This window comes from Pavona decussata, unplaced genomic scaffold, assembly GCF_977016875.1.
Source record: "Pavona decussata unplaced genomic scaffold, jaPavDecu1.1 SCAFFOLD_25, whole genome shotgun sequence".
Lineage (NCBI taxonomy): Eukaryota > Metazoa > Cnidaria > Anthozoa > Scleractinia > Agariciidae > Pavona > Pavona decussata.
In genome coordinates, this window is record NW_028145448.1 from 3013970 (window position 1) to 3040640 (window position 26671).

A 26671-nucleotide genomic window follows, 5' to 3' on the forward strand; every position below is an offset into this window, starting at 1 on the left:
GGATGGAACGCCTGACTGATATTGAACAGAAGAGTGTTGCGGAAAAAGGATTTTTCTCTGTCTGCTGGGGATTGTTGTGGAAATCAAACGAAGTCTCAGCTGAGATGTAAGGTAAGCAACCAAGATTAAAGTCGTATTACACTGGGAAAGGTTTGGATTTTTCTAAAAAAACGTCAAGTATATCGTTGATTAATTTTAAAAATATCGGCTTTCTGTCCTTTTGCTTGCGTGTACTACAAGTACCTCAGCTTATAGTGAATTGGGTTTTTAGATATACTGCTCCTGTGTGTTTGGCTACGTAGTTGAAAATTTGGCGAAGCAATATAAAAGATCGCAGTAAAGGTTGTCTATTGGATGCTGTAAATATTTTAACTGCAAACTGGACATTTTACTCTACAACTCCGCTATTTCCAGAATAAACAAGCCCCACCCCCGATATAAGGGGCAGCCTGAAGGCTTTCTGTAATCCACAGATTAGATTAAAAAAAATAGAGAGTAATGTCGAAGCTCTCCTTGAACACAAAAGCTCAGCAGCATGTAGTGTAAAATGGGCATGTGTTGTGTGTAGTTCAATGAATTCAAATGTACAGGGTTTTCATGGCATGTATTGGAGCATACTCTAACTCTATTAACTATGATTGGAGGTACAAAACAGTAAAATGATTTTCCTTTGGAAAATAATTATATTCTATACAGATATTTTTCATTGTCCTGTATCTCCAACATGGGTGTCTTAAAAACCCTCTATAGGAGCATGTGGTGAATGGTAAATGCGAGTCTTTGCAAGACGGTGAGACAAGCCAATTTTTTTTGTAAGCATATCACCCAAATTTATGAGCAACTGTTGGCCTTAAGGTTTTCTCAGCCTTGCAAAAGATGAAACCATGAGATGGCTTCTTGCAAATAAATGGAGATAGCAAGACCCATGAAATCTGTTGAAAATCTAGGGACTGAGATGCATAGTTTTTATAATTATGTGCTGAAACAGTTGCATACTGTTCGAAAGCTTACAGCCATGACAACTTCACGTCGATTTAAGTGTATCCCACGTTTCGGGGGTCTTTAAGTATTCATATATTCGTGCTATTGTTTAGACTCATTGCTGATGCATCAGCGTTCATGGATGTCACTCGGGAATGTAAAACCGCTATAGAAATCGGAAGGCCGTTTGAGGAAATGTGTGACAAGTTCCTTTTGTTTATCATCTAAGAACAAACAAAAGCTTTAATTTGGAAAGCACATTAATGTAAAGTTGGTTCACGGTTGCCGTTCTCAGCTCGCTTGTTGTATAGTCCCACAATAATTTTAACCATGCATCTCAGTTTCCTCTATTTAAAATAATTATGCTGAAATGTGAGTACAATATTAAGGCTTGTTATCTGTAATCTACTAATATGCTAGACAAATAATCTTATTGTAAAATGAAAATAGAGCTGCTCTCTAAATTAATAATGAAGGCTCAGATGTGTTTTTAATTTGAAATACCTCAAACATTGAGTGTTTTTTCTTTTAATTGCAAAATCACATTACTTACTGACATTACTTATAGTACGGGCTAAATATATCACTAGACAATACTGTATTCTACTTGTAATACAATGCTTACTGGTTACTTACACTAATGAACAATACAGGAGTGTTTTAAAAACAATGCACGCAAGACCCCGAGTGCACGCTTGCTCTGACCAGGGCATAGAATGACTGCATGTGCCAATCGCATCGGACAGCACCCACCTCACACCATCTTAATTATTGCAATTGTTCCCAAAGGCATATACTTGTAATGCATCTCAGGTTGATTCATAAAGTGTTTTCAAAGCTAAAATTTCATTTTAGCATATGATCATGCACGCGCTTATTGGGATGATCTCGAATTTCTTTCGTAAACACAGGTGTCAACAAAAACAGTATTTCTTCTAGCTTATCTAATTTTCTTCGATTTAACGGAAACAAACAGTGACAATATTTAAAATGATATTAATGAAAAGATGAGATTTTTCATATAACTTTCAATATTGAAACCATTTATTTCCATTTTTACTTAGCTATTTGCAGTCCCCGAAGAAGGTTAGTTTTGTATAACTGAAATATTGGGCAATAAAATTACGGAATAACCCTTTTTAGCTGTCTGATCAGCCTTGCATTTGGTTTTACTATAAAGTATGATTAATTGGATAATGTATAAATATAAGCTAAAAGTAGGTGACTGCTTTTTAGCTTGAAATTTTTCTAACTATTACATTCAATATACAGGCTTCTGAGGATTAGAGATTTTACAGTCAAATTATGATGAATTTTTTCAAGCAAATTCCTTTACCCAAGCTATCCAAGTCAGGACATAATCCAGACAGAAGTGTAAGTATTGATCAATATATACTTAGTTAGCTATTAACAGACTGAAGAAACACAAGGCATTCATTGCAGATACATTCCTGATATGAACACACTTGCACCCTTAGTTAGCTTTCCTGTGGATTGCTGAATACAGATCAGAATGTATATTTTGCCAACCCCATGTAGAATCATTGCTAAGCTTATATAAACCTTTGTAACATAGTTGAGCCTAATTTCTGCAAAATAACCCTCCCAGTCATTTGTCAATGTCAATTTATAATCACGATATGCCAGCCCAACAGAATCCAAGCGCAAAATAGACTGATCTTTGATAAAATGTTCTCATGCAGGCTGGTTCGTATCTTCAAGTGGATGATCTGACTGAGCTGGACAAGATCTATCTTCTTCTAGCAGAGAATAATCTCAAGGACGCTTTCAATGTGCTGTGTTATGACTTGCAAGTGCGCACAATTGCTGATTGGCTTGAACTTGATGATAAAGCATTGAAAAGATTCAGACTTTTGCCAAACTTTGCAAAAGAGCAACTGAAGCTTCTCCCACAAAAGGCAGAACAAACTGATTTTGTAAATTTGGCACTGGTAGGTCTATTTTTGTAACCCTTTAAAATATTTAAATTTTAAACATTGCACCCCTGTTGTATACAGTCTCTACCAGGTGGCAAAAGTGATCCCTTTTGAACAGTGCCTTCCTGTATGGCGCACCTTATGAAGAACCCCCCTCCCCCTCCCCACCTCCACCTTCTACAACTTGTCCGATCTGACGCTGGTCATTAATACAGAGTGTAACAGTTAATAGTGCTGGAGAGATAAGTAAGGCTTTATGGTCATGCTATGGGAGTCGTCTGTCATGCCGATCGTGGAGCGGATCATACTTTCCCAGCAACCAAGGAGAAAATAATTATGCCATTTGAGGAGTGACCAACTATATGTATATCTGTTGTAGGTTAAAATGATTTCAACCTAGGTTGATTTGTATCTACCTTTGTTAAGGTTGGGTAATTTACATCTGAAACAAAGGAAAATACAAATCAACCTAGGCTGAAATCATTTTAACCTACAACAGATCCCTGTTCTTCCCCCCTCCCCCCTTTTCCCATTTTTCCAGCCCACTGCCCCACTCCACCATTAGAGGAAGTGCTGTAGATTTGCCAAAATGAAATTTTCAATGTTTAAATACTGTTTTACAGAAACATGGGAAACTCCCTTACAAAGCCCAATTAGAATCCAGTCGAGTGCCATTTATATCTGTGGATAATATTCAAGTTCTGAAAAAAACAGCAAGTGGTCCAATCTCAGGATCTGTTTATGAAGCAATTTGGACAAAACCTGATGGAGAAGAGGTAGGATGTGTAATTTGCACCGTCAAAGAATTGTACTTTTGAAGGGGAAGTATCATGAAAATTTTATGTCATTTCAAAACCCAAAAATGTTTGTCTGACAACAGAAACAAAAAATAATTGTCTAGTTCTGTTATAAATTATCGCCCCATTGTAATAAAACTGTCGATTAGTGCCCCTGGCCAGAGAAAGAGTAGGTCGGAATGGATTAAAACTTGAAAAATATTAGGCTAATGTTTTTCAAGTTTTCGCATTTTTGTTTCAAAACTGCGCTAAAACAGAGTACGAGTTGTTTCTGTCAAGAATTGGGTTGATTTCTCTACTCTCGTTGTTCTAGAACTATTTTGTAGCAAAGTGAAGGTCTTACTTCACCTTTTTGAACAAAAGAGGTCAAAAACCTCATGATACTTCCCCTTTAAGTTGTACCTCATTGGTAATTTAATTTTGCGGGTACGTAATTTCGTGATTTTGGCGAGACAGTATCTTGCGTGGTTTTATTTTCGCAATTTCAATAGGTACCCATGAAAAAGGGCATTAAATTTCTCAATTCAAGTGTTCTCAACTTCATTTTATTTTTCAAAAAGTCTGCACTTTTTTTTTAAAATTTCAGTGTCTACCGGTATACTCCATGTGTGAAATCTTTGCAAATTAACATTATTTCACAACAGAAGATACAAAATGGAACTTACCAATAAAACCAGTTACTAATTGCGTATTTGTTGATACGTATCCTGTATATGTTGTTGTTATTACATGTTAATCATTTTTTTCTGTGATTTGAATTTTCTATATAGATATTAAATTTCGTGAGTATTTTTATTAGCAGGTCTTTAATTTCGCCATTTCTTAAAGACCCGCAAAATTAGTACTAATACGGTAATAAAAATATTTAAATACTAGGATTCTAGAAAATAACATGGAGATATTTTCCTGAATGTAATAAAACAAGAATTGAAATGGTACATGGTGATTTATTGTTATTATTAGCCCAATAGTAAATGAGGCCTGTGGAGAGGAATTACTTGCTGTTTTTTCACTCCAAGTTTTCACAAATGTTTAACTTAGTTATTGTTCGGTAATAAATAGTCAGATTCGTGTTACAGAAAAAAATTATAATCAAGACAGGATTGGAAAGTATGGATAATCAAGGTTTCAATAGACGAGTATATATATTGGAATTTCACACCTTGGAGGAGATCTTATTCCTTGGAGTTGTTGGTGTTGGTGTACGCACTGGTTCTCCAAACCCTGACCCTATCTCAGACATAAACTATGACATAAACCGCCCCTCTCCCCTGATTCAACTCTCGCCTTGTGGACACCTGGCTGTTATGGACAGCAGCTAAATCCCCAGTAAAAATAGATTACAGACATTTGACTGAAATAAATTCCTGCGATAATGGACTCTTGCTATTATGGACACTAACTTGCTGTCCCCAGGGTGTCTGCAATAAGGGGAGTTGACTGTAATTATTTAAAAACTCAAAAGTGCCCTTTGTCTAAGAAAATAATTTTCTAATGTTTACTCATCTTCTTCTTTAACGTACTTTTTGTCCCAGGTCCGAGTGTGTTTAAGATATGACAGATCCCTGAGTCAGAGGAAGCACTTCCTTCATGAAGCTGAGATATCAGCACCTTTGAATCACGAAAATATCCTTCCTCTTCATGGTGTCGTTTTACCAGGACTGTACGCTGATTCTGTGGCTTTGGTGAGTAAGTTTCCTGGGTCTTTTAGAAAACTATGAACCATTAAACAGCCAACAAGAAATAACTCTGGCTTCACCCTGCCCAAATGAAACCATGGAAAGAAACAGTCTGAAATATACTAAGGGGGGGATTTCAACTAAATTTGAATGAAATTTGAAGAGGTTTTAAGAAGTGATAGAAGAACGAAAATGATTTTGGAACACCAACAGACAGTTGATACCTATGCAAAAGCACCCCAGGTTGCTAGTGGACTAACTTGGTGTCCGTCTATTAATTATTAACTACAAAATAATTCTAATTTTAAAACTTCACTAAATCTTCAATATTCTTTATTTCTCTTAATTTTACCAATCTTTCTAGAAAAACTACTCCTCCCAAATATACCCAAAAATCACCCAAAAATTCACAAAATACCCCACAGCACAGATTCCGGGATGGTGGTAGGGTTTTTGGATTGTTTGAAACATGAACGAGATATTTCCATTAAAGCCATGTCAAGTGGCGGGAAAATGGTGTTTAGGTGAAGCCCCCCCTTAAGCCTCCCTCTCTAATTATATTTATTAAGCCCCTTATTTGGATGTCAATTTTTTTATTAAAGCCAGAAAATAAATAAGGACCCCAGGGGCCTACTACTAATAGGTCAGCACACTCACGCATTTGTGTATCAAATGGCTCACCCAGTCCCCAGACAGAAGGTGTTGATGTTTGGTTCAAATTTTTTTTTGGTGTAAATATTTTCAAACCAGTTTTAATTAATTTTGTCTCAGATTATGGTAATGAATACTACACAAAGGAAAATAAAAATTGAACTGGTTTGAAAAATTTTAAACCACCCAAAAACTTAAACCACAACATTGATACATTAAGCTGCATTGGTTGCTCACCACACCTACCAGCACTATCTTTTCAAGGAAGGAATGATATATAGACTCCCCTGAGGTATCTTTTGGGAAACTTGCATTTTACAGTTAGCTCAAACGCTGAATGTGTTTTTTAAAAAAACATACTGTAGTGGTGTTATATATGCCATGTGCGTAAAAATACAGCTATTACAATCACAAATCCCTGATGTTACTTTCGTAATATTTCATTGAACAAGCACTTTATTGAAATACTCAAAGAAAAAGTTCATTTCTCTTACTAATTCTTTGTGGTTGTAGTTTCTCCTTATTTCTGGTGAACTTCTATGAATTGGCCACCTAATGTTTAAGTGTCCAGTTTGTGTCCATTCCACAGGGAGGCTGCTTTGTGGAGGTTTAAATGTAGAGACATGTCTTTCAACCAATTGACAGAGTTCTTGTTTACCAAAAGGTTGTTTTTAAAGCATATGCAACTTTGTTGTGTGGTATAAATTATCGTAATGGCTTTCCACAGGTGCTAGATTATGCCGAGTGTGGGAATATTCATGAGTCTATGTCACAGCAGTCAGTGTTCAGCTTAATTCAGATGCTCACTCAGCTTGCCTCTGCCATGGAATATCTGGAACGTAAAAATCTCATTCACTTGAGGATTGCTGCTGCATCCATATTTGTGGTGAAACCAGGCAAGGTATAAGTCAACTGTCTTATTTTGATGAATTGATTATGAATTTATTGGTCTTTAATTTCTAGTGCAAGAGTTCTTTCTTGTATTTTCAGTGAACATTATCAATCAGCTGTTAAATTTTATAAGGAAGACTTTTAGTTAGTTTAAGTGCATTACACAGTCATGTATGTTGGAATATTATCCATGGCAGAAGCATGCCAATATTATTGGCCAAAATTGATTAATGGTCTGTTAATCTGTTCTTTTTTAATTATGGTCAGCACCATTCAATTCATATTCCATGCACAACTTGCTCTGTTACTATATCTCAGTTTTGGTCATGCTATTTCATTTTATGGCAAGTTATGTCATAGAACTTCTTAAAAAATACATGTAGTATTTTAATTTGCAACTTCTATTAGTTTGTTTAGTATCACTTGTCACATTCACATGTATGTTGCATACCAATTTGCTAAAATTCTAATATCTAGATAGAATGTTCTTTTTTTTTTAAATTTTAAATTAACCCACTTCTTCCACTACCACTATGCTGTTTCATGACAGACTAAATATCTAAACCTTAGTGGCTTTTACTCGAGTAATCACTGAGTAACGTAATTTCCTCCATTACTTTAAATGGTTGCTGACCTCAGGATCCTAACTTTGCAATTTGACAAGTTAGTAAATCACAGCAGCTGTAAAATAATAGATGATACTCGTATTCTTGGAATTGAACTGATCAAGCTTGCAATGTGAAAGGATTTCCCTGCTTAAGCCTCCTGTGCAAGCTAGTTCCAGTTCAATGTATACTGTGAATACAAATTAATACTGTCTTTTAAGGCTGATTTAGATGGTACAACTTTTGCTTACCACTGTTGTATGTGATTTCTAGAGCGCACGCTTCTCGCGTCATGCAAACAGTTGCACACAACTCTTGTCATTCAACATTGCCTATACCTACGATTGTCGTAGGATTTGGAACATGTTTTAAAATCCTACAACATTTTTTGTGACGTACACGACAGGCATAAGCAAGTTGTAGGTTTGATTTACACAAAACAATTTGTGTCGTAGGCCTGTCGTAAGCTTGTCGCATGCGACAAAGTCATACCATGTAAATCGCCCTTTAGAAATAGTTTGACCCTCATTGAAACTAAATTTTTAACTTGACTTGCAGCTCAAACTGGGAGGATTTTGGGGATGTTATCATAAAGACGAGATGAAAGACAATACAGGGACGTAAGTTACCTTAGTTTCTTTCTTGCACAAGGCCCTTCAATATTGATTTTTTAGGTTATCTTTATCCCAGTGAGCAGAAATGAGAAGTTACACTACAGACTGAGATACCAACTCTTTCGGATTGTCTGTTATTCAAGATGCAGATATTACAGGACTATGAAATTAAAAGAAGAAGGTATCTTGAAAAGGAAGATACAGACTGTACTTGAGGTTAACCCTATGATCGTTGGTCAAACATTTGCTGGTACAATTTCAGCTTAGATTTAGAGGTTTAGAGTCTCATCTGGGGTGAGTTGCATAAAATTTAACGTCAGGCGTAACTGCTAATGCCAGACCTTCATCCCAGTCACATTCAATTTTTTAATGTCTGACGATAGCATTTAGGTCCGCTGTTAAGTTGTATGCAACTCGTCCTTCGTCTCATGAACAGGTCACCAAATCACCTGCGGTGGATAAAAGCCACTTTTGATCTTTTCTCGCTCAACAACAATTTTAACGCTCAATACCAGAAAGCGCTGTTCTCTAATGCGTTTACAAGTGTCCTACAAGTAACGACATTCTTCAAACTATTTTACTGTGTACTAACGGACAAACAGAAGCAGCTAAAATAATGCCACTAGTTACCAACCAAAATTTGTTAATATCTTGTAATAAAATGTTTTGCACTTAAATACATGTAGGGGTCAACCATTGCCTAACACCACAAGTGAAATGGTTTTCTGGTTTGGGCAAATTGCCAAAGAGCTGTTTCGTCTCCTGGAATATAGTCAGAAGAATTTTGCTTTCTCCACACATGAGAAGGTATTAAGTTAAACGAAGGAATCACTGAGTTATCCTGTAGAATACTTTTATTCCCTTAACAAGGATAACTGAGGTGCAAAACTTAATTGGAGTTATATTATTTATTAGTATAAATCTACTAGCGTTCTATTACGAATGCCGTTCTCTGATTGGCTACGCTAGTACCCGCTATCTATTCTGTGATAGATAGTGAGTAGCAGTTGTCAACAAAATTCAGCCCGCCTCTTCGCATTTTCGAAGTGTCTGTGAGGAGGATTTGGATAATTTACTTGTTAAGTTTTGAACGACTAGTAGATTTATACTAAAACAATTAGATTATTCGCTCTCGATTTCTATCGCGTGATAGCTTATTCGGGCTGTGCCCTCATCAGCTATCACGCGATAGAAATCTCAAGCTCGTAATCTAATTGTTAAATATTGTGAAACGTATTTATAATCACTAATTTTAACACAAAAAGTCGTGTTTATGTATACGTAGCTGATGTTAATAGTAACCAATAATGTGCACACATAATTAATTTAATTTTTTTTATTTACATTTACCTCTAGGTCTCACCTTTTTTACTATAACTGTAGTTTTGAATTAATAATTAGTCATTTAATAATAATCATTGCCTTTCTGTTGTATGTAATTTACCTAATTTAATTGAGTTCCATAGGCTTGTCAGCCTTATGGCTTTCCCTGAGTAAAACATGCGTATACAGTTGAACCTGTATTAAGCGGCCCTGTATTTAGCGGTCACCCTCTATTAAGTGGTCAGTTGTCAAAGTCCCGAAAATTTCTTCCCTTAATTACTGTAATTTTGACCTCTATTAAGCGGTCGCGGTCACCCTTTGCTAAGTCCCGAAGAGCTGTTTCTATTGTCTTGACCTGTATTAAACGGCCACTTTGGAAAAGAAAACCATTCAAATACTACAGTAGTTCAAACAAGTACAAATAGCACACCAGGTAATTGATTTCCTTGTTTATTTTCACAAATCATTAAACGCCGAATACATTACTCGAACATTACTGTTTCTGCCTTGAGGTCAAAGTCTTGCCATCATTGCGGATCAAAATCTTCTTTCATTAATTTCTGTTTGAGCCAAGTGCACGAGAAGTCATCCCCTTGAAAATGATATTCACATGGCACTTCTAGACCATAGCCACCTCATCTGTTTACGCGCTTACCTTTAATGATGGCCTTTCCTGAATTCGATGGTCTCTTTCTGTTTTGTTACATTACTCCCTTTCTATGTTCTATTTTTCTCAAACCATGTTATTGTTGCAGTTACTTTTAACCGAGTAAGTGATTTTTTTGGAGCGCTTTTATGCATAAGCTGTACACTAGCTATGTCATTAACTGTAATATAAAATAGCATTTTTGCCGTGTTCTGACCTGTATTTTGTACAACCTGTATTAAGCGGTCAACCTGCATTAAGCGATCACTTAGCCATTCCCCGAGGGTGACCGCTTAATACAGGTTTGACTGTAGTTTCTTTTATTATTATTTAGTTCATTCTTTATTGATTTAATTTTTGTTTGTTATTCTTTTAAAAGCTTGTGAAAAATGTTCTGTGCCCTGAGTCCCTGAAGGAGGTATTTGATCAATGCTGTGCAAAGGTGCAAAAGAAGAGACCCAAATTGTCTCATCTTACTAAAACTCTTTCGGTGAGTATGAAACTTGTATGATGACAGAGACTACTAAGAGGGTGTTTACATGTTAAAACTCGCCCTAGTGCGAGTTTGATACAGGTATGACATTGTGATTTCATACCGTGTTTACATGAATGGACACTTCATTTTGACCAATGTGATTGTGACGCCAAGGTGACACCGTGTTGAATTGGATGTCAAAGACTGTGCATGCACTACCCATTCTAGACTCCCAGGAGAGTGATTTCATGCTGGGGCGAACAGCTGTACCGCATTTACATGACATTGGAAAGAGTTTTGATTCGTACCAGAATGAAAATCTTGTCCTGGTACAGTTACCGGGGTGAACTCGCGCACCGGTATGACTCGCTCCAGCATGAGATTTTGTGCTGACACGAATACAGAGCCACAAGAGGGAACTGGAGTGAACTCGTACCAGAATGAAAGTCGCGCCGGTATCATGTAAACACCCCCTTAGTTTCCAATTAATAATTGTGTGTTTTGTTATTCAATGAAACCTTCATCCATGGAACATTGAACAAGAATCTTAAAATTGATGTATACTGTGTAATCTGTATTATTTTATACTTGTGATTTTTCTCATGATGTTCAGAAGGAATTTATATCATTATTCAACAGAAAAATCTTTCAGTCAAGTGCTTGTGTGTGATAGGAATACATGAAAGTGAAGGTTCTAGCCTGAAAACTGAAAATAAAGCACTACTTATTTCTGTGCATTGGAAATGTTTGTGTTGTTTTCAGGATAGAATATTGTTGATCTTATTATTATTATTATTTGAAAAATAGAGGATATTACATGGCCGCGCGGAGATACGAAATTTCTCTTCGAGTGTTGCGCTCACTTGTGAAATATTTTTCAACACGAGAAGAGAAATTTCGTATCTCCAAGCGGCCATGTAATATTCTATTTATTATATAAACACCAATGAAATACCAAACCATTTCAATTTCGCTGCGAAAGGCGCGATTTATTATGTAACCATAGTAACGGTGTTATTTTCACGTGTGAAAATAACGTGTTATCTTCACGTGTGAAGATATCAAGTTTTTGCATGAAAGCTCACCTGGTATTTCACTGTTTTTTATATAATAAATATCATTTATCCTTTTATTACACCCATTTTGAAATCACTGGTGATCCTTGCAATCTGATTGGCTCTCAACAGTGCGATTTATTCTCAAATTGCACCATTTTTTCCTTTAAATGGCATCCTTTCTTCAGCCCTTAAAAATGGAAATGAAGTAACAAAAATTTAATATTAATATTGACAATGATACTCTGTGATTTCAAAGGAGGTGTAATAAAGTGGTAATTTGTGTTGTACAATTTTGGTCTGAAATCATACTTGTGATTTCAAATCAAACTCGCGCTGCGCGCTCGTTCGATTTTGAAATCACGCGTATTATTTCAGACCAAATTGCACTCCACTCAGTTCAATTACCATTATTAACCAATGGCCAAATTTCTATGGATTCTCCCACAGCAAACAGCCAATGGTGTGATAAGTGCAAAATTATAATGATTACCTGGCACATGCACAAACTGTACAGAATACAAGTTTTTTTGTCTCGACAGGCATTTTCCCTTCCCAAACTTGTTGTTACTTCAGAGTTCAAAGGTCAAGCATCGCATGAACTTACATGTAAAGAGGGCGAAGTCATCTTGTTGATCTCCAAGACAATTCCAGGGTAAGTATTAATGTGGCTTTTATTTCATTATTTATTTTATTTCAGTTTTGGTGAATCAGTCTGAACTTTATTTATTTCATCATTAATTGTACATTCGATGAAAAACGATTTAGAGAAACATTTCAACAAGAAAATTAACGATAGTAAAACAGCATGACGTTTATAAATACATTAAATTTATAGATACAGAGAAACGCAACTTCTTTAACTAAATACACTGGACCGCGGGTAGCGAAAGCTAATCGAATCGGGCAGAGTAAGACAAGAAGAAGATATACAATATATTAAAGGGACACTAAAAGAAATAAGGGAGTAGAATATACTAAGAGAATGACATGATTACTTTATGAAATACATACATACATACATTTATTAAAAACTGGATCATTGTATAATGCAATTCTAGGGATTTGATTGGCTTAGCGGCCATGGTATATGAGCCATTATACCATGGCCGAGAAATAGCAACCATTAAATTGTCTGCTGGTTGCTCTTGCAAAGCAAAATCAGTAAGATCTAGCAACATTTCTCGATTGTTTTTTATAAAACAATTATTCCACTCACGCTTGTTGGATATGAGATGGTTATAGCCAACTCGGCGCTACGCGCCTCGTTGGCTATCTATCATCTCACATCCAACACGCGCTCGTGGAGTAATTGTTAAATATATCTATATGATATAGACTGGCGCTTTATTTTCTTAAAGTTATGTTTGGATACTTTCCGAATATCAGTTTATAAGAGAAATTACATTTACCTTCAGGGATTATTGTTACCCGGCCCATACCCAACCCACTAACATGCCCGAGAAATAGCGGCCATCAAATTGTTTTCCAGTTGTTCTTGCAGAACAATCAGCAAGATCATGCAATATTTCTTGTTTGTTTTTAATAAAACAATTATTTCACTCACGCTTGTTGGATATGAGATGATTATAGCCAACTCGTTGGCTATCTATCATCTCATATCCAACGCCTGCTCGTGGAATAATAATTATTGTTAAATATAATACTTATATAGATCAATTTCCATGTAAATTTTCAATAAATTGTACTTCACAGATGTTCAAAAAATGATATCAAATTATTTATAATATAGAATTATTATATAAAATTTAGTGGTATACCGAGTGGTAGCAAATCGATAAAAACGCTATCCCGCCAGTGACGATATCATTTTTATCCACACATGTGTGATATCATTTTTGACCAATCAGCTCACAGTATTTTCGCGCGCTGTCAAGCACTTGTGGTTTTCCGAAGGGTTTTCCGCCGCTTGGCTGTCGTTTGGTCTTTTGGGAGTTTTTGAGTTGGTCTTTCCGCGAGTCGAAGTCAAGTTTATTCTAAAATGGAGACAAGTTCAAGCAGATTTGTCGAGATCACAGATAAGAAACTGATCGAATTCGTAGAAGGACAAGAAAATCCGAATACAAAGAGGAAAACTGCGTACGACGTCGAGTTGTGTGAGGGTAGTTGAAAGCAGCGATGTAAGCTAGGACGGTATTTTCGGATTTACTTGTTACTGTAAGCCAAATTTCTAACCATATGCCATTGGTTTATACCAGGGACCTACCTGTTTATCCGTTTTCTATTTATATAGATTTTATTTGTGGCCTTTTCGCTTAGTCTTACTTTGTATTGACATAACTCGGCCTGGTTTACGACTGATACAAATAAACAACTGACTGTAAGCTTATGTACTCAATTTCAAACCTTAGTTTTTGAAATAAAGAACAAAGCATATTTTGCTGTATTGTGAGGATTTTATATAATAAAAAGAAAATTACATGGTCGCTTGGAGATACGAAATTTCTCTTCTCATGTTGAAAAATATTTCACTCGTTCGCTGCGCTCACTCGTGAAATATTTTTCAACACTCGAAGAGAAATTTCGTATCTCCGCGCGGCCATGTAATATCCTCTATTTATTGTTAAAACATGGCATAGATCTGTGAAAGATCTATTGTCCAGCGATAGGGTGATCCACACCCTTGGGAGTAAGGGGCACCATAAAAGCGACACCACTGAGGGTCTTGAAGGATTTGACAGTAGAGGAGCAAAGTACAGTAGGAGTTGTGAGAAGACTATTTCGCGCCCTACAGTGTAAGCCCGTTTGAGAGTTAATTAATCTCTCAAGACAAAATATATATTTAAAAGGAGAAACCCACACGGTTTACAAAACCATGTGGTCTGCAAAACCAAGTGAAAGAAGAAGTCAAGAAGTTCATGAACTCAGTCGATGGAAAGGATAAACTAAAACGGACCTTTACGCTAATTATTGCATTTTCCCTTGTTTGACTTTTGTAGAACTTTCAAAGAAAATTTGATTTCATTTATTTTTATTTGATTTATTTATTATTATTTCCAACAAATACAACGACAATTTACACAACCCGCGCATAGCCTTAGCTAATCTTGGTGGGTATAGACAAATATTAATTTATTAATATTATACAAATATTAACTATTAATTATACAAATATTAATATTAAGTAGACAAATATTAAGACTACAATATTGGCACTACAATGTTAGACTGTGATATGCAGTTGTAAACGGAACACATAGCTATAAGGTACAATAATTAGCAATAAACCACAGAAAAAGTTGGGAACAAGAATTAAAATCCTCAGATTTCCGATGAGTTGGGTGCTTTGTGGTGAACCTCGTACAAGTCCAAAACAAAGACCATAACAAGGAGGTTACTTTGCAGATCAATGTGGGAAAACTACGTATATTTAGTGGGGTCCTCATTACAAGCTCTGCTTCCTTTGGACTCCAGTCACTTCTCACCCTTTAAAAGTTAGGAATCTGTTAAAAATGAAAATTAAAAATTGATTGATTGATGTCCAATGTCTGTTTAATCATAAGATGTTTTTGTACTGGAAAGTCAATCATACTGAATTCTGTTTCTCAGAGAGTTAAAAGGGAGCAATAGATCTTGGCTGGGTGAAAAGAAAAATGGTACCATTGGTATTTTTGATCCCTCCAACACAAAAACATTTGATGGTAAGTGATTGTAATCTGCTTGATTGTAATACTTGTAAGCACACTGAAATTCAGGTCTTGAAAATAAAAAGCTCTTACAAGGACACTCATGCACGTCCTATAAGAGAAAACTTCCTGCCTAAGAGGACTCGTTCTTTGGAGGGACATGGCTTGTATGGGGACACTTTCAGTTGAGGATTCTTTAGGAATATATCTTTCCCAAGAACAACAACCCTATAAGGCGTTGGAATACCTGTTTAAGCCTGTTGGCAGACAGTCGGCCAACAGTCGGGCAACTGTCGAGCAACTGTCGGCCAACAGTCGGGCAACTATCGGCCGGATGTCGGCTGACTGTTGGTCGTGGTGAGCTCTTCACGTTTACCACCAATTCTTCTGCCACTCAGTCTGGTTGCTTACTGTTTGTAGCTTATTGGACTTGTGTTTGCCCTTTAAGGTGCTGAAGATGTCGCTTGGGATGCACCCAGCAGAGAAAGCGAAGAAAAATCAGCTTGTACACCTGCAGTGGCAGAACAAGAGAAGGATTCGTCAGGTGGGATTTGAGTTAAATGCCATGTTTTTGTTAAACTTATTATCTCTGAGAAAGTGAGCACTCCAAAAATGCAATAGGCCCTTCTCCAAAATGGCGGCAAAGATTTGAATGAGTTAAAATTGAACTGAATGAAAAACTGATACCAGCACTGGAAAGAGCACCTTCACTTTAGTAACCCTGCAAAGTTTTAGCATATTAGGTGTTATATCAGCTTTGGAAATGAAATATGAAATTTGACAAATTTACAGACGTTTGTATGACTGGGGGTATACGTCATACCCCCAGTACAAAAGTCTGAAAATTTTTCATTTTTCAACTTACATTTTCTCAGCTGATATAACACCTGATATGCTGAAACTTTACAGGGTTGCTAAAGTAAAAGTGCTCTTTCTAGTGCTGGTATACGTTTTTAATTTTGACTTATTTAAACTGTTTTCGGCCGCCATTTTGGAGAAGGGTCTATTATTTGATTTGTAGTGCACGGCGTTGTAACTCTTAAGAATATTTGGTGATATTTACAATGTTGCTTAAGAGGAATTTGAGGTGAGGGAACTAAAGAATGTTAGGAAAATAAGAAAATTAACTAAAATTTCAATCGCTTTTCTGGAAAGTTTGAAGGTCATAATAAATCAGTGGACGAAACAAGACGGTTAACGTCCAAACTTGGTATGTGTACACATAAAGATTTTTAATAAATGTCTCCATTCATATGTTTTAAACAGACGTTAAAAGTTACAAGGTAAAATATATGAACATAGATAGAACAAGAATTAAAAGCTGTTCAAAAATTTAAATGATCGTAGTTAACATCTTAAAATAAACTCAGAAATCGTAGGGACATCTTTTAATAAAACATTTCTTAAACCTTTCTGTATTTACACGTGGGATCTCGTGGGGATGTGACCACGGCTCCTTCATTAAGGGAGAAGGTCATATAGTGGATACAAAGAAGTGCCCATAATACCGTTCCATAACTTCACATCCCATTTCGTTATTATTGGTAAAGCATGTTGAATGTATCAAAATCAGAATGTATCCATGTTGAATGTATCCAAATCCGAGAGCTCATAACAATTTACCATTTTTATTTCTTTGTCAAGTTACACCTCCATTCTTTAAAATTAAACTTTAATTCCCAGTTAAGTGAATCTTGAATCTCGAGTATTCGGTGTAAAGGTTATATTTTAGTCATATTCTTTGCAAACATTTGTCACACTGCTAGTTCATAGACTTACTATAATTTGCCTGACAGGAATTTGGATAATTTCTTTTGTAAGAACTCAGACATTCAGAAAGTTAAAAACTTGGTTTCTTGTTAACTTTCCTCCCTTAGTTCCACCTGAAATCCAAGCTCGTGGTATCGAGGCTGAGCGTGCTTTTCAACGAGCACTCAAAAAAGGCAAAGTTCGGGTGTATCGCGGGCGCGTCATGTTGATTGGCTAGAATAGAGCAGGAAAAACAAGTTTAAAGAAGTCACTCTTGGGAATTACCTTTGACCCCGGGGAACCAAGCACAGATGGAATAGAAATCGACCCATCGCGGTTTGAGGTGGATGTAGACAGAGTCATGAACTGGCAGCTGGTCAAGAACGAGAAGTTTACCTCTGAGTTTGCCGATGATATCGCCAGGCTTGTTGTGGGAGAGTTGACGAAGAAAGAGGACGAAGAAGAAAAGCCGGCTACAGGAATGGCAACCGAGAATGTGCAATGTGACGTCACTCAAGGTGCTTCGGTTGCTGCACAGGACGCCCAGGTAGTGTGGGATGCCTGAGCACTGGACTCTGTACCTGAGAGATTTTACAGTGCATGGAACCTCAATTTAACGAAGTGTAAAGAGACTAGGGAAATTCGTTCGTGGTATTGAGGTTCTGATCTATACATTTTAAGACACCAGGCTGGAGAATATCATTCGTTATACCAAGGCCTTAGCCTCCCACGCAGTCGTTTTTAGGGACTCGTATTACCTCCTCCCCAAGGTTCACTGTGATTGGCTGAGCGGCGGAAAGGAATGTGGCGCTTGAGTAAGCAGGCGTTTGTGGGGAGGAGGTAATACAAGTCCCCTTAAAACGACTGCGTGGGAGGCTAACCAAGGCCTCCGTTAACTTGAGGTTCCACTGTACCGAGCTCAAACATTTTCTTCGTTCTTCTTCGTCCAATTCCCCATCCCCACCCCACCCCGCAAGAGTTTAATTCCATTCAAAGTTCATCCCTCGGTAGCAATTAGTACAGCTAACATCCCTTTATTTTAGTTTCCATTTCCACTTGCTACTTCAGGTGGTTTGTGTTCCCCTGCCAATCGAAGACCCAGCTGACACCTCCTCTGCAGATGGTCTGCCTGACGACATCCCTGGTATGCTCCCAGATCCAGAGTTCCACATAGAAATTGACACGTCAGGAGGTGTGCCAGAAGACGTGAAGGCCCTTGTAGCAAAATACCTACAGAGACAACAGAGTGTACAGGAGACCTGCGACCGAGAGACCGTGGTAACGATATGGGACTTTGCAGGTCAGCATCTGTACTACGCCTCTCACCCCGTGTTTTTGTCACCTCGGGCAGTTTACTTACTGGTTTACAACATGAGCAAGGAGCTGAGTGCTAAAATGGAGCCATGTGTTCGTCAGGGTGTGCACGATTTTATTCCTCACTCAAGCGGGGACGAAACGAACTTGGACAGTATTTTATCATGGCTTGTTTCGGTGCATAATCTTAGTGCCGAGGTAAAGACCAAAGAAGAGGAACGCGACGAGGAGCGGCCATATTTGAGGCCCCCGGTGATCATCGTAGGCACCCATTCAGACGCACCGTTTGAGGACCCTAAGCGTATGGAGACCCAGCTAAAAAAGAGCCTTTCTGGGAAGACTTATGAGCAGCACGTTCGACGGCCGTTTTTCCGCGTGGATAACACGCGTGGTGGAGGGGATGACGGTGTTGTGAAAGTTCGCCAGGAAATAAGAGAGGTAAATACGTGGATCTTATTTACCCTAATAAGTTCTGATACAGATAGTGAGTCTTTCTTCACACTCTCAGAAAAAGACAACTTCGTAACGTTGTAAAATGTGATATTTGGTGTCTCATGTCATCAGACTAGGGATAACGCTAAGTAGGAATTTCATGAATGTTTGGTTTATCAACAGAGTTGATAACTAAAGGTAAATTGACCACCGTAAAGAGATTCGAGTGCTGACGTTTCGAGCGTTAGCTCTTCGTCAGAGCGAATCGAAGCGAATCTTTACTGTCTTTACAATGTACGTTCATTATCAGAAATTCGATTTTCTTATGTTATAATCTTGAGAGCTAGACGTTGAAACCTTTGTAAGATTTAGAAACATGTTGGGCTGGTTTGCACGAAAAACTACAACTAGTCTTTAGAAACACTTCTCAGGTGCCGAAAACTGTCCGTGGGTTTTGATAAACGAGCACCGGGATACAAACGGTTAATAACCACTTCATTTCTGTCTCAGGTATTGCGTTTGGAGCCGTACATGGGAGAGGATGTTCCAGTTCGTTGGTTCAACTTTGAGAAAGTTGTAGAGGCTCTGGTTCAACAGAAGACATTTTACCTCAAGGTAGCCCAGCTCTACAACATCGTGCGTAAGACGTGTTACATTGAAGACGAGAACGAGATGGTCGCCATGTTGGATTTCTATCATGACCTTGGTGTTATCATCTGGCATGGTGATACTGTGGTTCTTCGAACGCAGTGGTTGATTCATTTATTTAAGAAGCTCATTACCATACGGCCATTCGATGAACAGGTATAGTGATATTCTTTTGTATCGTAAATTAACTGTGGCTTATTCGTGTCTGGTAAAACCAAGCCTAAAGTAATCACACTTGGCCAATCAGCACGTACAACCATTGCCAAGCGTGCAAAAACATGTAACTTATACCAAGCCCGGGAAAACATGCAACCGGTGCCAAGCGCGGGAAAACGTGTAACCTATTTCTAAGCGCGGGAAAACATGTATGAAATCGGTGCCAAGCGCGGGAAAACATGTCACCGGTGTCATGGGCGGGAATCATAAAAACGGTGGCAAGCGCGGGAATGCTTGACCCGATGCCAAGCACAGGAAATTGTGTAGCCAAGAGAAAGCGGTGTAAGTAGCCAAGAGAAAGCTTACTGCGAGTAAGCATGCAATTTGAGTTTGAGAAATAACATTTTTGTTCTGATTGCTTTAGATTTCTTGGCACTTCGATAACAGCCTGGCCTGATCCGTATTTTGCGGAGCACTGACGCCATTGTAACCGTGGTTGCAATGACAGCCACTCACGCAGTCGCTTTTAGGGGATAAGGGAGTTAGTTTCTAAGAAACTGTGGGGCTGCGTCCGTGGGGAGTTGAAACGAGTGTTTGGTTTTATCTGAGTTGATAAGCGGAAAATCTAGAAAACAAAGTTCGATAGGAAATCATCTCCTCTCCCCTGGTAGTAAACTGAGCCAAGACTTTTTCAAGTGTTTCAGGCAAAGATCTCTTCATTGTTGTGATCATCATAATGATTTGTTCGTTTGTTAATTTTTTTTTGGTCAAGAATCCACGCCATGCAGCAGCTTGGAACGAGTTGGAGCAAACTGGCCTTCTGAGCATGCGCCTGGTAGAACACGTGTTTGCCGAGTTCCTGTGCGATGGCCAATCGCAGACTGATATTCTCTGCATGATGGAAATGTATGGTTTGATCGCAAAATTTACGCCTGAAAAGACCGACAAGTCTTCGTCATCATCTGTGAAGTACTTTGTGCCAGCACAGCTTTGCTCGTGTCCTGAGACTGATCTTGATACAGCTCCCACTGGTATCTGCCCGCTCTACATCAACTTCTCTGACGGCTTCCTCCCTCACGGGCTGTTCCCACAGCTTGTGTCGCGGTTCATCTCAGCCTGCCCCGCGCTCGGCTGCAGGGATGAGCCGAACTTGTTTCAGAACCTGGTCAGGTTTATTTTGGGCGGGAATGACCTGTTTCTTATTTGCAAGCAGTCGTTTGTCAAGGTTATACTCCAGGAAAAAGAAACTGACCCATCCAAAGTAGACGCTGAAGACATTGGCCTGGCCACACGGGTTCGAGAGTGCCTGGAGTCGATTCTTCGCAGCTTGTCACGTGACTTTGCTTGCTTGCGTAACATGTGTTACGAGTTTTGCGTGGCTTGCCCGTCTTGTTCGGATCCAAGCAGGAAACACAGGATGCAACCCTGCCCTCAAAGCGACTGCATCCACTTCCTTCCGATTTCAAACGAAGGTAAATTGATTTGCACGAAGACGTTCGGTGCGCGTTCGCGAGTGGAAGTTCCTGGTTTAGAGGAATGGCGTGGTTCTTCAAAAAAGGTAACCTAACAACGACACAATCCCCTATCTCTCGCCAAATTTCTAGCTATGATTTACCGGCCGATTCGTTTCCAAGCACGGAACTGAAGTTAAAGGAATGAAAATGCTTTTTTGGGAACTGAAAATTGATATATGTAGTAATACACTAATTAATTTAGACCTGCTAACTAAATATAAGGTTACAGCATCTAGTCGATGAATCTTTATTTAGATGCTTAGCCTCATTTGCGTTCATAAGCATAAGCGACAAAACTAGCTGCCAATAAATGGTCTCCATAAATTGAAAAAGCTTGAAAAGCTCAGTATTTTCTGAGAATTTGAGAGTGGTGTAGTAAATATTTTTTGAGAAACAAGTGTTTAAAGTGTCAAGATTTTACAAAGAATGTATAGCTGGGTGGCAACTCCTTCGCCATACATTCTTTGTAAATTCACAGTCTTTGAAAGTTAATTTCCCTGAGAATATTCAACATATCATACTAATATTTACACTGATAACCAAGAGTGACGTGCTCTTATAGTTCATGATGTCCATATGTTTGATTTATGCTAATGAGGCAAAATGTAAACAATGACGTCGAGAAAGATTCTCCTGTTGTATTTGCTACTTTAGTTTGTATGTAAATCATGGTTGAAAAATCCGGGTCTGAAAAAGACGGCTGTCGGCTGACAATGCTACTGTGTGTTTCCTTTCAAGTTGTTTTGCTTTTGCCTCAGTTTTTCCTTTTGATTGAATTTGACGTACAAAAAGTATTTACTTTTCACTTAAGAAACTAGGGCGTCACTAACAGCGAAAGTCTCTTTCTTTCTAGACAAACGATCTTGATGCGCTGGACACACCTCGATATGAAAAGAGTGGAGGTTAGTATCACGTTTGTGTCAACCTCGGTAGACATGGCGCAGAGTAAGGTCGCATTTTTTTGGTACTAGCCTGCAGGCGCATGAAAAAGATAGGGCGCGCGTGGGACGCGCGAGGGAGGGAGACACGCAAGGGGAATTCTGTTCAGTTCGGAATGAACAGAATTGTATTCCGTTCATTCTGCTCCTGACAGCAGAATGAACGGAATGAATGGCTGGTTCCTCGCGAGCGAGGACCAAAGGAAGGAAATAGGCATCTTGCAAGCTCGCTGTTGGGTAAGCAGTCTAACGCCTGAGGTACAGATCCTTCCGACAGGTGAAGGCTGTCACTGGGAGATACGTGTAGCTGCCTTTTCTTTCCGTTGCCTGCGTTTTTTCCTGTGCAGCTCTGCTCCTTTCATTTTCGAACTTGAGGCTTGCTTTCCTAATTAGTGAGCGCCATCCACCCCGCTCGGAAGCTTTCAGATGCCATAAACATTTGGTATGAACGGAATGAAACGCAATACAGTTTAATCAAAATAAGAGGAATTGCGTTCATTTGGGAAGGTTTACAGTTAGAGGGAATTATGGCAACCTAGTAGGGAAGTAATATATGAAACACGAGGAAGAGTGTTTCCTCCAATTTCCAAACACCGAGAACTAGGTTGGAAAAACGAGGCGCAGCCGATTTTTTTTTTTTTTTTTTACCAACTTCGAGTGTTTGATATAGCTTCTCAAACTATTGATAATTCTTGGAGAGATTCGAAGCAAAAGTTCACAATTTTTTATGATAATTAAGATCACATTTCTAAACCTCCTTCACGGTAGTGATTTGCTTTGTTTTGGCTTGATGAACTATTAATGAGTTTGAGAAGAGAGGATAAAAAGCCTTGTACATCTCTTTTTTCTACCACAGAAAAGATGAATATCCCTGTAGAGCCCTCAGTCCGTCCAGCGGTGTTTATCTCGTACCAGTGGGATCACCAGGAAACGGTTAAGCTTCTGAAGATCCAGCTCGAGGAAGCTGGGTTCCAGTGTTGGATGGATATCGGTCGGATGGGGGGAGGAGACGCCATGTATGCCGAGATTGACGCGGGAATCAGAGCTGCAAAGGTAACTGGACTTAATATATCTCCATATGTAATCTTATCTGTGGTAAAAAGGGGGTGTTTGTTTCTGTTTGTGGTCGCAACTTTGGAACTGTTAAGCGTGAAATGCCAATGATGCTGCTAATCTAGCAATAGGTGGATAAAGCTAAATAATTAACAGGTGGGTATACACATAGATCACACGTACATCGAAATTAGAAGACCTGGCCTGGCGCTGCAAAGGAAGCAAACTACATTACTCTAAAAGCTCCCTAATGAAAAGAAGACAGGGATATCTTTTTTAACTACAGAGAATTCCGTATAGGGATGGTGCTAATACGAAAGAGGAGTTCGTAACCGGACGACGACGATAACGAGAACATCAGAAAACAATAGTTCTAATTTGCAAAATACTCAGGCTCTGCACGTGTATTATAGACTTAAGTACATTTCTTTGCCATCCTCTGCAAAACAACAACGTGAAATGACCACATTCAAGGTTTTATGGAAAACGTGTACGCATGATGATTGATTTTCCTTTCTCTTTTGAACTTTAAAGCCGCCTCTACGACGTTAGCTCCAAGATAGTTGGGCTACATTACACAAAGTGAATGAGTAGAAATTATCGCCAATTTATTTTGAAACCTGAATGTAATTTTAAAGTTCCGTTTTCTTTGTCGTCGTTGTCGTCTTCAGTTGCTTAAGGTCCCTTAGGTGTGAAGTTAAACTCGTGATTAACCCACAATGGTAGAGCAAAGCTTCAGTGAAGGAAAGGACACGTACCATTCCTCTCTGAATCATGTGAAACATCGCCGGCCAGATCACACGCAGTAAGCAGCGCTAGATGAAAAGGCTTGGAAAACGTATGATACGTGAAAGAGTATCAGTTAAAGCATTCTTCTTCCACCTGCTCGCCAGGTTGAACAGGACATTTTCACTATGGCGTCATTTGACTACAACTACCAGAATCCTTCTGGTTTTTCTTTTCTCATGCTAATTAGAGATATTGTTCTTTGCTCTCCACTGGGATTACAAAATTTGCATTTGAAAAGGAAAACGAAATGAATTCTGGTAGTTGTAGTAAAATGACGCCATCATGGAAATGGCCTATTCTTGATGGCCAGTTTGTGATTCATTCGTTGTTATTACTGTGCCCCCGTTTGGGATGGATTGAGTTATTATCTGTGTGAGAAACTACAAAAATTGCAAAACCGAGTAGCTAGGGTTATTCTGCAAGCCAACTGCGAGGTAAACTCAAGCCTGCTTCTTGAAACATTGAAGTGGGATCAGCCATCTTTAAGAAGAAGAAAGCAAAAAGCTATGATGATGTTTAAGTCCCTCAACGGGCTAGCCCCAGTGTACTTGCATGAATTATTCAGTGAGCGACACACAGACTATGACTTGCGTGATTCTTTCCGTAAGTGCAACTTACCCAAACCGCACACTAACTATTTGAAACGTAGCTTTAGCTATAGAGGTGCCTTACTGTGGAATTCTCTTCCTGAAAGTATTACGGCGATCAGATCAATTGGGCAGTTTAAGAACGAAATCAACCGCGCACTTGAAACATTCGATTCCCACTGGGCAATCTTGTAAATCAGTTTTTTATAGTTCTTTTATTTTTTGCAAATGATTGTAATTAAAATACTATTGTCATTACTGAAGATTTTTAACCGAGTTTAAATAAAGAACTACTTCTACTATTATTACTGATAACCATTTCATATTTTTTTTTATTCCTGCAGGTCGTCCTATGTTGCGTAACAGATCGCTACTGCAAATCCGAAATGTGCCAACGAGAGGTAACTCTGGCCGACAACTTAAGAAAGCCCATCATTCCCTTGTTGTTTGAGTTCATCGACTGGCCGCCCGCCGGACAACTCGCTTTGATATTCACCAAGCTGCTCTACATTGACATGTCTCTGAAGCCCGGAACGTTTCCTGAGGATAAGTTAAAAGAACTTTTTCTGAAAATCAGAGGACACGTTGAACGAGCCTAAGCCCTTTGGATCCCACAGGAGTGGCAAAGGACAAATTAGACATTTTCTAATTTGCAGTCGGGAAACTGAAAAAATAGCAACACCACGGTAAAGTTACTGCTCGGTAGCTTTCATTTGTATTCGGCCATACTTTTGGACTGCATGTACAGAGAGCACCACAGGAATGCACTGCTCAGTAGCTTTCTTGTGAATTGTCAAACTTGAGGATTTTTTAGGCCTGGGACAATGAAGAAATCCGTAGGGTCTCGCGAAGAAGTTGAAACTATAAATTGCACAAACACAGACTTTCTCAGTTTGATGAACTTTTAAGGAATTTTTTTTACAATTCTGGACTCGATAGGTTTGCTAATTTGTCTATGTAGGTAGTATATCATGATACATATTGAAGAAAATGCTATTGGGTTTCAAATACGCACAGTCCTTGGCTGTTTCTGACTCTGCCTTCTCGCGTTGGCGTCATTGAATATACGCTACCATCGCAGGCTTTGCGTGGACAACGATGCAAGAGAGAGCGGGTTAAATACGCAATTAACATTGAGTGGACTATGAGGCCGAGTTTTTAATGATGGATCAGTGAACGAGCTGTAGGCGATTGTTCTTCATGGAAAACACGGACGAATAGTCTAGTACTAGACAACTAACTGGTCGCAATCGGAAAACGATGTATTTTGGGTTTTATTAATAAATCCTTTCGCTTCTGCCGCAGATGTCCTTTCTTAGCTAATTGAATGGTGTTACATGAAAAACAAACTTAAGTAAGTTTTGGCTTTCCTGGAATTAATATATCAAACACGAGACACAGTGTTTCATCACATATCAAACACCGAGAAGAGAGTTGAAAATACGACGCGTAGCGGAGTATTTTTGACGAACTTCGAGGTTTTTGATATTGTGATGAAACACTGTGACGAGTGTTTGGTATAACTTCTCAAACAAACTGATTTTGAAGGACAAATTAAGAATGAAAAAACAAGGAGTTTTTCATCAGATTTCCAAACACGTCACGGTGCATGATTTCCTTTGTCTTTGGCTTTTGAATTATTAATGAGTTTGAGAAATGTGTTTCCCAAACTCATTAAAAATTCATCAAGAGAAAACAAGGAAAATCACTACTGTGGCCGTGCCGGTTTGGATATGTGTTCCTAATTACCATAAAATTTTGCCAACTTTAGCCTTGAATTTCTCCAAGAATTATTGATCATTTGAGAAGCCATATCAAACACTCGAAAGTGTGTTCCATCAGATATCCAAACACCTCGAAGTCGTTTAAGAATCCTACTTCTCAATGTTTGGATATGTGATGAAACACTCCTTCTCGTGTTTGAAAAAAGAAAGAAATGCTATCTGGTTATATAATGGTTAATCTTATACTCGTGAACTATAGCTCATTATGAAGTCTTCGGTGCAGTGTAATGTAACGGATGTGTTTGAGAACACCAGTCAACCACACCGTATGTCGGTGGGGGGAGGGGTGGACTCATAATTTGTATGCTTTAGAATAAAGATCTTCAAGACCATCTTGGTTGCCAAACTCACAAAAATCCACTAAATATTGACCAAGCTATGGCATGGCGCCACCAGGTGTATAAGG

General features: G+C 38.5%; 1 pseudogene across 1 annotated transcript; it reads left to right on the forward strand.

Annotated features, from left to right (window-relative positions):
- Positions 1-9: 9 nt before the first annotated feature.
- Positions 10-25080, forward strand: LOC146485816 (uncharacterized; annotated as a pseudogene). Its single transcript, XR_014863190.1, has 19 exons — positions 10-111; positions 2254-2355; positions 2685-2933; positions 3542-3694; positions 5251-5400; positions 6773-6946; positions 8100-8161; positions 8842-8962; positions 10504-10614; positions 12197-12309; positions 15225-15316; positions 15750-15845; positions 17179-17597; positions 18119-18802; positions 19307-19600; positions 20373-21158; positions 21968-22016; positions 22909-23105; positions 24826-25080. The product of XR_014863190.1 is annotated as an uncharacterized LOC146485816 (transcript).
- Positions 25081-26671: the final 1591 nt, after the last annotated feature.